The following is a 12,064-nucleotide window of genomic DNA, read 5'->3' as shown; positions in this document are numbered from 1 at the left end:
TGGTGGCTCAGACTCTAAAGAGTCTGCCTGCAGGAGACTTAGGCAGTGAACCCAGGAGATCTGGGTTCAAATCCTGGGTCAGGAAGATCCCCTGGAGAAGGAAATGGCAACCCACTCCAGTATTCTTGCATGGAGAATCCCATGGACAGAGGAGCCTGGCAAGCTATAGTCCATGGGGTCACAAAGAGTTGGACACAACTGAGCGACTTCACTTTCACTTTTATCAGTTTATTTTAATTCTCTATGTAATATTTTAAGCCACACAAAACACAGGTGTATTATTCAGATCTACTGTCACATTTTACTTGTTTTCATTCTTTTCTATTTCTTTCACTTTCTATCTAGAATCATTTCATTAAAAATGTTGTAATGAAAAATTAGTCTTACTCAAATATAGATGATTTATGTTTTGATAATTTCTACTGTACAGCAAAGTGATTCAGTTATACATATACATGTTCTTTTTTTACATTCTTTTGCATTATGATTTATCATAGGGTACTGAATATAGTTCCCTGTGCTATATAATAGTATCTTGTTGTTTATCCGTTCTCTATACAGCAGTTTGGATCTGCTATTTCCACACTTTCAACCTTTACCTTCCCTTTGGCAACCACAAGTCTTTTCTCTAGGTCTGTGAGTGTGTTTCTGCTTCTTTGATAGGTTCATTTGTATATTTTAGATTCCACATATAAGTGATATCATATGGTATTTGTCTTTTTCTTTCTGACTTGGTATAATAATCTCTGCTGCTGCTGCTAAGTCGCTTCAGTCGTGTCCGACTCTGTGCTACCCCATAGACGGCACCCACCAGGCTCCCTTGTCCCTGGGATTCTCCAGGCAAGAACACTGGAGTCGGTTGCCATTGCCTTCTCCAATGCATTAAAGTGAAAAGTGAAAGTGAAGTCACTCAGTCGTATCTGACTCTTTGCGACCCCATGGATTGCAGCCCACCAAGCTCCTCCGTCCATGGGATTTTCCAGGTGAGAGTACTGGAGTGGGGTGCCAATAATAATCTCTAGGTCCATCCATATTGCTGCAAATGGCATTATTTCTTCCTTTTTATGGCTGAGTAGTATTCCACTGTACATACGTACCACAGCTTTTATTTTTTGTTTTTTAGCATTTACAATGTTGTGTTGGTTTCTGTCATACAACACTGTAAATCAGCCATAATTACACATATATCCCCTCTTTGCTAAACCATTCTTCCTTCCAAGCCATAACAGAATGCCAGACCAGGCTGCCTGTGCTACACAGTGACTTCTCACCAGCTATCTATCTTACACTTCGATAGTGTATACATGTTGATGCTACTTTCTCCATTCACTCTCTCCTTCCCCCACTGTGTCCACAAGTCCATCCTCTATATTGGCATCTCCACATCTTCCCTGCAAATAGGTTCATCAGTGCCATTTTTCTAGATCCGTATAGATACGTACTAATACACTATATTTGTTTTTTTCTTTCTGATTTCAGTTCAGTTCAGTTCAGTCACTCCGTCGTGTCCAACTCTTTGCGACCCCATGAATCGCAGCACGCCAGGCCTCCCTGTCCATCACCAACTCCCGGAGTTCACTCCGACTCACTTCCATCGAGTCCGTGTTGCCATCCAGCCATCTCATCCTTTGTCGTCCCCTTCCCCTTCTGCCCCCAATCCCTCCCAGCATCAGAGTCTTTTCCAATAAGTCAACTCTTCGCATGATGTGGCCAAAGTATTGGAGCTTCAGCTTTAGCATCATTCCTTCCAAAGAAATCCTAGGGCTGAGCTCCTTCAGAATGGACTGGCTGGATCTCCGTGCAGTCCAAGGGACTCTCAAGAGTCTTCTCCAACACCACAGTTAAAAAGCATCAATTCTTTGGCGCTCAGCCTTCTTCACAGTCCAGCTCTCACATCCACACATGACTACTGGAAAACCCATAGCTTTGACTAGATGGACCTTAGTTGGCAAAGTAATGCCTCTGCTTTTGAATATGCTATCTAGGTTGGTCATAACTTTTCTTTCTCATTTACTTCACTCTATATAACAGGCTCTAGGTTCATTCATCTTGATAGAACTGACTCAAAATTAATTCTTCTTTATAACTGAGTAATATTCCATTGTATATATGTACCACATCTTCTTTACCCATTCATCTGTCAATGGACATCTAGGTTGCTTCCATGTCCTGGTTATTGTAAACAGTGATGCACTGAACATTGGGGTACATAAGTCATTTAGAATTGAGGTTTTCTCAGGGTACATGCCCAGCAGGGGGGTTGCTGGGTCATAAGGTAGATTTATTCCTAGTTTTTAAAAGGAATCTCCATATTGTTCTCCATAATGGCTGTACCAGTTTACATTACCTCCAACAGTATAGGAGGTTTCCCTTTTCTCCACATTCTCCCCAGCATTTACTGTTGGTAGCTTTTTTTTTTGATGATGGCCATTCTGACTGGTGTGAGGTGATACCTCATTGTAGTTTTGATTTCCATTTCTCTAATAATTGGTGATGTTGAGCATCTCTTCATATGTTTTTGCCATCTGTATGTCTTCTTTAGGGAAATGTATGTTTATGTCTTCTGCCCATTTTTTGATTGGGCTATTTGTTTTCCTAATATTGAGCTGTATGAGCTGCTTATGTATTCTGGTGATTAACCCTTTGTCAGTTGTTTCATTTGTCATTATTTTCTCCCAACCTGAGGGTTGTCTTTTAATCCTGTTTATTGTTTCTTTTGCAGTGTAAAAGTTTTTAAGTTTAACTAGATTCCACTTGTTTATTTTTGTTTTTATTTCCATTACTCTACGTGTTGGGTCAAAGAAGATGTTGCTAATTATGTCAAAGAGTATACTGCTTTATGCACTCTTTAAGAGCTTTATAGTTTTTGGCCTAACATTTAAGTCTTTAATCCATCTTGAGTTTATTTTTGTGTGTGGTGTTAGGAAGTGTTCTACTTTGATTCTTTTACATGTAGCTCTCCAGTTTTCCCTGAAACACTTATTGAAGAGGCTGTCTTTTCTCCATTATATTTTCTTGGCTCCTTTGTCGAAGATAAGGTGTTCATAGGTGCGTGGGTTAATTTCTGGGCTTTCTATCTTGTTCCATAGGTCTATATTTCTGTTTTTCTGCTGGTATCATACTGTCTTGATTGCTGTAGCTTTGTAGTATAGCCTGAAGTTGGGAAAGTTGATTCCTTCAGGTCTGTTTTTCTTTCTCAAGACTGCTTTGGCTATTCGAGGTCTTTTGTGTTTCCATATGAACTGTGAAATTTTTTGTTCCAGTTCTGTGAAAAATACCATTGGTTGTTTGATAGGGATATCTTTGAATCTATAAATTACTTTGGGTAGTAATAATCATTTTTACTCTATTGAGTCTTCAATCTAAGAACATTGTACCACATCTTTATCCATTCATCTGTTGGACATTGATGTTGTTTCAATGTCCTGGCTATTGTGAATAGTGATAAAATGAATGGTGGGATGCATCTATCTTTTCAAATTATAGTTTTGTCTGGATATATGTCCAAGAGTGAGACTGTAAGCTCAGATGGCAACTCTATTTTTAGTTTTTTGAGGAATCTCCACGTTGTTTTCCATAGTGAATACACCAATTTACATTCCCACCAAAAGTGTAAGAGGGTTCCTTTTTTATTCTACACCCTCTCCACCATTTGTTATTTGTAGACTTTTTCAGGATGGTTATTCTGACCAGTGAGAGGTGGTACCTCATTGTAGTTTTGATTTGCATTTTTCTAATAATTGGTGATTTTGAATATTTTTTCATGTGCCTATTGGCCATGTGTATGTCTTCTTTGAAGAAATGCCTATTTAGGTCTTCTGTTCATTTTCATTTAGGCCTTTTTCCTCTTTTCTTTTCTTTTTTTTTGTTATTGAGTTGTATGGGTTGTTTGTATATTTTAGAAAAAATGTGACTCATAAAGGGTTAGTACGCCAAAAAATAAAAAGACTTCATACAAGTCAGTAACAGAAAGAAAAAAAAAAAAACCTGCATAAAAATGCAAACATCTTCTCCCACTCAGTAGGTTGCGTTTTAATTTTGGTGATGTCCTTTGATGTGCAAAAGATTTTAAGTTCAACTAGGCCTCATTTGTGTTTTTTAGCTTTTGTTTTCTTTGCCTGATGAGACAGATCCAAAAACATAGTGCTAACTCTTAATGCTCAAAATTCTCGAAGCCAGGCTTCAGCAGTACATGAACCATGAACTTCCTGATGTTCAAGTTGGTTTTAGAAAAGGCAGAGGAACCAGAGATCAAATTGCCAACATCCGCTGGATCATAGAAAAAGCAAGAGAGTTCCAGAAAAACATCTATTTTTGCTTTATCGACTATGCCAAAGCCTTTGACTGTGTGGATCACAATAAACTGTGGAAAATTCTGATACAGATGGGAAACCAGACCACCTGACCTGCCTCTTGAGAAAACTATATGCAGGTCAGGAAGCAACAGTTAGAACTGGACATGGAACAACAGACTGGTTCCAAATAGGAAAAGGAGTACGTCAAGGCTGTATATTGTCACTCTGCTTATTTAACTTCTATGCAGAGTACATCATGAGAAACGCTGGGCTGGAGGAAGCACAAGCTGGAATCAAGATTGCTGGGAGAAATATCAATAACCTCAGATATGCGGATGACACCACCCTTATGGCAGAAAGTGAAGAGGAACTCAAAAGCCTCTTGATGAAAGTGAAAGAGGAGAGTGAAAAAGTTGGCTTAAACCTCAACGTTCAGAAAACGAAGATCATGGCATCCGGTCCCATCACTTCATGGGAAAGAGATGGGGAAACAGTGGCTGACTTGATTTTTGGGGCTCCAAAATCACTGCAGATGGTGACTGCAGGCATGAAATTACAAGACGCTTACTCCTTGGAAGGAAAGTTATGACCAACCTAGACAGCATATTAAAAAGCAGAGACATTACTTTGACACAAAGGTCCGTCTAGTCAAGGCTATGGTTTTTCCAGTGGTCATGTATGGATGTGAGAGTTGGACTGTGAAGAAGGCTGAGTGCCGAATAATTGATGCTTTTGAACTGTGGTGTTGGAGAAGACCTCTGAGAGTCCCTTGGATTGCAAAGAGGTCCACCCAGTCCATCCTAAAGGAGATCAGTCCTGGGTGTTCACTGGAAGGACTGATGCTAAAGCTGAAACTCCAATACTTTGGCTACCTCATGCGAAGAGTTGACTCACTGGAAAAGACCCTGATGCTGGGAAGGATTGGGGGCAGGAGGAGTAGGGGACGACAGAGGATGAGAGGGTTGGATGGCATCACCAACTGGATGGATGTGAGTTTGTGTGAACTCCGGGAGTTGGTGATGGACAGGGAGGCCTGGCTAGCTGTGATTCACAGGGTCGCAAACAGTCAGACACGACTGAGCGACTGAACTGAACTGAAAATAAATTTGGGGGATTTAGATGATGATTGCATAGAATCTATACATAAATTGGGAAGAACTGATGTCTTCACAATATTGAGTCTTTCTACCCACACATGGAATATCGCTCCATTTATCAAGTTTTTTTTTTTTCATTTCATTCTTCAGAGGTTTACGTTTTCCTCATGTAAATCTTGTATATATTTTGTCGATTTATGGCTAAGTATTTCATTTTTTGAGTGCTAATACAAAGAATAAAGTGATTTAAATTTCAAATTCCACTTGTTCTTTCTGATACATAGGAAAGAAACTGACTTTTTTATATATTAAGTTTTTATCCTGTACTCTTTTGAGAATTGCTTGTGTTTGTTTCTTATAGGATTTCTTTTTTGGTAAATTCTATCAGATTTTCTACAGTTAGGTCCTCTGCAAACAAAGACATTTTTATATCTTCTTTCTCAATCTGTATAATGTTTATATCATCTTCTTGTCTTATCAGTTAGAACTTATAGTACAGAAGAGATATCCCTGCCTTGTAGTACACTTTACCTTAGTGGAAAGTTTTGAGTTTCTAACTTAATGGTATTTGTTGTTCAGTTGTTAAATCGTGGTTGACTCTTTGCAACCCCATAGACTGCAGCACACCAGGCTTCCCTATCTTACACTATCCCCTGGAATTTCCTCAAACTCATGACCATTTAGTCAGTGATGCCATCCAGCCACCTATCTCATCTTCTGTTGCCCCCTTCTCTTCCTGTCCTCAATCTTTCCTGGCATCAGGGTCTCTTCCAATGAGTTAGTCTTTGCATCAGGTGGCCAAAGGGGTGGAGCTCTGGCTTCAGCATCAGTCCTTACAGTGAATATTTAGGGTTGATTTCCTTTAGGATTGAATGGTTTAATAATGTTAGCTGTAGGTTTTTGATATTTGTTATCAAAAGAGGGAGTTCCCTTCTATTTCTAGTATGCTGTTTTTATATCAAGTGGGTATCAAATTTTATGTAATGCTTTTTCTGAATCTATTATGACCATGTGATTTTTCTTTTTTTATCTTGCCTCGAAGTATTGTAATAATTGAGTTTTGAATGTTGAATAAGCCTTGTATACTTGGGATAAATCGCACTTGGTCATGGTGAATACATGGCTAGATGAGATTTGCTAAATTTTCGTTAAGTACCTCTGCATCTATGTCCATGAGAGCTATTAGTCTACAGTTTTCTTTTGTTGTAATGTCTTTGTCTAATTTTAGTACTTTGGTAATGCTGGCCTCATAGAATCAGTTAGGAAGTATTCCCTCTATTTCAGTCTTCTGCAAGAGTTTGTAGAGAACTGGTATGATTTCTTCCTTATTTGTTACAATTCACAAGTGAGCCCATCTAAGCCATGTGTCTTGTCTTTTGGAAGATTACTAATTATTTACTTTCTTTAACAGATATAGGCTTATTCATTTATTCACATCATCTGTTTCTTCTTTTGTGAGTTTTGGCAAACTTTGTCTTTCAAGTTAACTGGTCCATTTCATCAATGTTATCAAATCTGTGGGCAGAGAATTGTTCACAGTATTCCTTTATTATCCTCTTAATGTCCATAGGGAAGTAGTAATGTTCCCTCCTTCATTACTGATAGTAAGTAATTTGTGTCCTACCTCTTTTTTCTTAATTAGCTTAGCTGAAGCTTATCAATTCCATTGATCTTTTCAAAGAATCAGTTTTTGATTTCACTTATTTTCTCTATTGATTTCCTGTTTTCAGTTTCATTGATTTCTGCTCCAGTTCTTTAGGAGCAGACTATTTTTCTTTCAGTTACTCTGTATTCCATTTGTTCTTATTTTTCTAGTTTCCTAACATGGAAATTTAGATTACTGATTTTAGATCTTTCTTGTTTTCCAATATATACATTCAATGCTATAAATTTCCCTCTAAGCGCTGCATTTGCTGTATCCCATAAATTGTGATTAGCTGTGTTTTTATTTTTATTTAGCTCAAAATACTTTCAAGTTCCTCATGAGATGCCTTATCTGAGCCAGTGCTATTAGAAGTGTGTCTAATTACTACAAATTGTTGGATTTTTCAGTTACCTTTCTGTTATTGATTTCTAGTTTAATTCCACTGTGATCTACGAGGAGACATTTATGATTTCTGTTCCTTTAAATTTGTTAAGGTGTGTTTTATGGTATAGAATAAGGTCTATTTTGGTGAATGCTCCTTGTGAGCTTGAAAAGAATGTGTACTCTGCTATTGTTGGATAAGTAGTCCATAGATGTCAATTATATTCAGTTGACTGATAGTGTTGTTGAGTCTTACTATGTTTTTTTTTTCTTTTTTCTTTTTTTTTTAATTTTAATTTTTTTATTTTTATTTTTTTTTATTTTTTAAATTTTAAAATCTTTAATTCTTACATGCATCTGCCAGCTAGATCTATGTACTTATGAATAGAGGGGTGCTGAACTTTCCAACTATGATAGAGGATTTATCCCTTTTTTAAATTTGTAATTCTATTAGTTTTTGCCTCACACAATTTGATACCCTGTTGTTAAGTCACATATGCTAAGAACTGTCATGTTTTCTTGGAGAATTAACCCTTTTATCACTCTGTGATGTCCTCTTCATACCTGTGTTGGGGAAGCTAGTGAAGTAGTCTTGTTCAGGCTTCAGAGGTGGCACTAAGTCTCTCTCCCTCTGACTGGACAATGACCTTAAAACTGGCTGCATGCCAAACTGCTTTTCCATCTTGAGTTTACTTTTGTGTATGGTGTCAAAGAATGTTCTAATTTCATTTTTTTTTTTACACATAGCTGTCAAGTTTTTCCAGCATCATCTACTGAAGATTGTCTTTCCTCTATTGTATAGTCTTGCCTCCTTTGTCATAGACTAATTGACCAGAGGTGTTCGGTTTTATTTCTGGGCTTTCTATCCTGTCCATTGACTTATATTTCTTTGTGTGTGTGTGTGTGTGTGTGTGTGTGTGTGTGTGTGTGTGTGTGTGTGAATACTATTTTGATAAATGTAGCTTTGTAGTATAGTCTGAAGTAAAGTAATCTGATTCCTCCAGCTCCATTTTTCTTTCTCAGGATTGCTTTTTGGCTATTTGGGGTCTTTTGTGTTTCCATAGAAGTTGTAAAAATTTTTGTTCTAATTTTGAGAAAAAAATGCCATTGATAATTTGATACAGATTGCACTGAATCTATAGACTGCCTTGGATAGTACAGTCATTTTGACAATCAATTCTTCCAATTCAAGAACATGGTATATTTTTTCCATCTACTTGTATTATCTGTTTCTTTCATCAGCATCTTATAATATTCAGAGTACAAGTCTTTTGTATCCATAGGTAGGTTTATTCTTAGGAATTTTATTCTTTCTGATGCTATGGTAAATGGGGCTGTTTTTCTGATTTCTCTTTTTGGTTTTTCATTCTTACTGTATAGGAATGCAGGGATAGATAATTGTTAGTGTACAGAAATGCAACAGATTTCTATGTGTTGATTTTGCATCCTACAACTTCATTGAATTAATTTGGAGTAGTTTTCCAGTAACATTTAAAGGGTTTTCTATGTATAGTATCATGTCATCAGCAAATAGTGACAGTTTTATTTCTTATTTTCCAATCTGGATTCCTTCTGTTTCTTTTTCTTCTCTGATTGCTGTGGCCAGGGCTTCCAAAACTATGTTGACTAAAAGTGGTGAAAGTGGAAATCCTTGTCTTGTTTCTGCTCTTATAGGAAGTGCTTTCAGCTTTCCACCATTGAGTACAGTATTAGCTATAGGTTTGTCATGTGTATATGTGTGTGTTAGTTGCTCAGTTGTGTCCAACTCTTTGTGACCCCATGAACTGTAGCCCACCAGGCTCCCCTGTCCATGGAATTCTCCAGGCAAGAATACTGGAGTGGGTTGCTATTACCTTTTTCTGGGGATCTTCCCAACCCAGGGATCTAATCTGGGCTTCCTGCATTGCAGGTAGATTCTTTACCATTTGAGTCACCAGCTAAGCCCACAGGTTTGTCATATATGGCCTTTATTATGTTGAAGTATGCTCCCTATATGCCTACTTTCTACTTTTAGAGAGTTTTTATCATAAACTGGTATTGAATTTTGTCAAAAGCATTTTCTGGATCTACTGAGATGATCATATTGTTTTTAACACAATCTTTTTTTCCATGAATTTAAACCACTGACATTAAATTTGATATAGCTGGATTAATACATACCATATTTGTTTCTGCTTTTTATTTGTTGCCTCTTTCAGTTCTTAATTGAAAATTCAATATAATTACATAATATATAATTTCCATTATATATATATCCATTATATTTCCATTATATATATATTATATATATAATTTCCATTTTTTAGCATATTACTAATTTAGTGGTGTTCTCTAGTTTTCAATATCCACTTACAGCCAATCCAAGTCCAATTTTAAATATTAATAGTAGTATACTGCTTCATGGGTAATATAAGGACCTTGTAAAAACAAAATAAACCTATTTCTTCTCTGTTGTCTCTTATATCCATCATGAAATTCATGTCACTTATAGATAAGCGCATATATATATATATATATATATAAAATCAAATGCATTATTATTATTTAAACAAATTTTACTCTTAGCTAAATTAAGAAAAAAGAAAATCAAAAGTTCTTATTTTACCTTGATTTATTCCCTCTTTGAATGCACTTCTTTACTTTATGCAGATCCAAGATTGTGACCTATATTATTTCACCTTGTTAAATAACTTTCTTCTAACATTTCTTGCAAGCCAGGTCTACTGGCAACAAATTCCCTCAGGACTATTTGTTTGAGAAAGCCTTCCTTTTTCACTTCTTAAGGATAATTTCACAATGTAGAGAATTCTAGGTTGGTAGTTTTTTTCTTTCAGCACTAAACACTTCACTCAGTTCTTACTTGTATGGTTTCAGAGAAATTGAAAGTAATTCTTATACTGGTTCGTACAGGTTGAGTCTTTTTTTCTCCCTCCTACTACTTTCAGAATTTTTCTTTATCTTTGATTTTATATAGTTTAAAACTTACATGCCTAGGTATAATTTTTTTGGCATTTATCATCTTTTGGGTTCTCTGACCTCCCAGGATGCAGGGAAATTCATCTGGGGAAAATTTCATTCATTATTGCTTCAAATATTTCTTCTCTTCCTTTCTCTCCTTCTACTCCTGCTTTTCCCACTATATGCATTTTATACCTTTTGTAGTTGTCCTGTAGACCTTGAATAGTCTGTTCCATTTTTTTTTTCTCTTTCAGTGTTTGTTTTCTTTGGTTTTTGGTTTGAGGATTCTTTTGATAATATCCTCTAGTTCAGAGATTCTTTCCTCAGTTGTTTCCAGATTACCAATAAGCTCATCAAAAGTATTCCTCTTTTCTTTTACAGTATTTTAATATGAAGTATATAATCAACCAAATAATGAAGAAGGGTAACAATAAGAAGGCACTGCGATAGTAGATAGCAAGAAATTCTATTATGGTATGGTGATTAAAGCAGGGTGATATTCTGACAGGGATTCACAAATAAACCAATGGGATTACTGGTCATAATAAGTCAAACTGAGCATTAAGAATAGTAATTAATATGGATCAAACAAAACAGAAACAAAATAAAATCTATTTCAGTTTCCTATTCTTACTACAACAAATTACCACAAACAGTGGCTTAAATTAACATAAATTTATTTTACAGTTCTGGAAGTCAGAAGTCCTCAACTTAATGTGTTGAAGAGGCTCCATTCAGTTCAGAGACTCTACAGGAGAATCTGTTTCCTTGCCTTATTCAGCTCTTAGCTGCCGCTGCTGCTAAGCTGCATCAGTAGTGTCTGACTCTGTGTGATCCCATAGACAGCAGCCCACCAGGCTCCCCTGTCCCTGGGATTCTCCAGGCAAGAACACTGGTGTGGGTTGCCATTCCCTTCTCCAATGCATGAAAGTGGAAAGTGAAAGTGAAGACGCTCAGTAGTGTCTGACTCTTAGCGACCCCATGGACTGCAGCCCAGCAGGCTCCTCCGTCCATGGGATTTTCCAGGCAAGAGTACTGGAGTGGGGTGCCAGTGCCTTCTCCGGTGAAGTCACTCAGTCATGTCCAACTCTTCATGACACCATGGACTGTAGCCTACCAGGCTCCTCCATCCATGGGATTTTCCAGGCAAGAGTACCAGAGTGGGTTGCCACTGTCTTCTCTGTCTGCTCCTAGAGGGCACCTGAATTCCTTGGCTCCTTGCCTCTTCCTCCATCTTCAAAGCCAACAATTTAGCTTATTCAAATCTTCCCCTTGTCACTGACTCTCTCTTTCCTCTCTTTTCCTCTTAGGGGGAACATGATCACATTGAGCCTACTTGGATAATCCTCCCATCTCAAAGCCTTCAGCTTAATCATATCTGCAAAATCTCTTTCACATGTAAGATTACATATCCACAGGTTCCAGGAATTGGTATGTAGGCATCTTGAAATGATGGGAGGGAAATTAATTATTCAGTCTACCACCATCACTTTTGAAGTATACTAAAAATCCAACTTATTATTTTGAAAACTTTCAGAGAAAGGGAGAGAATAAGAAACCTGTTCTTTCTTTTCCATATGAACTGTATCTCATTTTAATCAAATAATTGAAGAGTGAAAGTTTCTGTTTCTAGAAATACTGAACTCATAAATGAAGAAAGAATGATAAAATATTAAAAGAGAAAAAGA

General features: G+C 36.9%; 1 protein-coding gene across 7 annotated transcripts in view; it reads right to left on the bottom strand.

Moving 5' to 3' along the window:
* The window catches only part of CABCOCO1 (ciliary associated calcium binding coiled-coil 1), a 160,992-nt gene that overhangs the window by 83,313 nt on the left and 65,615 nt on the right, over nucleotides 1-12,064 (bottom strand). The gene's annotated exons all lie outside the window — the stretch shown is intronic.

The sequence above is a fragment of the Ovis aries genome, chromosome 25 (genome assembly GCF_016772045.2).
Source record: "Ovis aries strain OAR_USU_Benz2616 breed Rambouillet chromosome 25, ARS-UI_Ramb_v3.0, whole genome shotgun sequence".
Classification (NCBI taxonomy): Eukaryota; Metazoa; Chordata; class Mammalia; order Artiodactyla; family Bovidae; genus Ovis; species Ovis aries.
Note: the sequence above shows the minus strand (reverse complement) of the source record. Positions and strands in the feature narration are given on the sequence as shown.